Source organism: Frankliniella occidentalis, unplaced genomic scaffold (assembly GCF_000697945.3).
Source record: "Frankliniella occidentalis isolate FOCC.00 unplaced genomic scaffold, Focc_3.1 Scaffold17, whole genome shotgun sequence".
NCBI lineage: Eukaryota > Metazoa > Arthropoda > Insecta > Thysanoptera > Thripidae > Frankliniella > Frankliniella occidentalis.
In genome coordinates, this window is record NW_026267147.1 from 747,201 (window position 1) to 747,806 (window position 606).

General features: G+C 56.3%; 1 protein-coding gene across 1 annotated transcript in view; it reads right to left on the reverse strand.

The window, feature by feature from the left end:
* Positions 1–606, reverse strand: part of LOC113209847 (sin3 histone deacetylase corepressor complex component SDS3) — a gene marked incomplete in the record, with an annotated part of 10,041 nt that overhangs the window by 1,045 nt on the left and 8,390 nt on the right.

A 606-nucleotide genomic window follows, 5' to 3' on the forward strand; every position in this document is an offset into this window, starting at 1 on the left:
CTCCATAAGTCCCGCGTCAGCTCTGGAGCGAGGTTTAACCGTGACAGGTCCTCGACGCACTCCTCCACCTCCACGTCCAACATGTGCTCCGCGTCACCCCGCACCAGCGCCAGCTCGGCCGCACGGCCCAGCGCGCGAACCGCGTCGCACGTCACCTGCGAGGGGATGCCAAGGACGTCAAAATAACCATCTAACAAATACAGGGTAAAGAATGGAACAATGTGGAACACTCACCTGGAGTTGGACATCACGCTCAACCTGGCGCTCATTTTCTGTTTCAACTTCCGCGTCCGTCGAACGCCGGCGGCGTCGGTGTACGTCCAAGTGCGGATCAAGCGTCGTCACACGATCTGCAACAAACAAAACGTTCGGAGTCTGCTCGGGACAGAAACTTGGGATCCACGTGTCTGATATTCGCAGCGTGAAACTGCCAAGTTTGGCCGATGCAAAGCTCTCATAGCGCCTACTAGGTAGGCAACATCTCGCCTGCAGTGCATACGTGTACTGCAGTTTGGCCTACCCCGAGTCTCGCAGGCGGAGAGCTCCCGTAATTTGCTGAAGAAATCGGAGAAAAAGAGACGTAGTTTCCAGTCTGGACGATCCCTT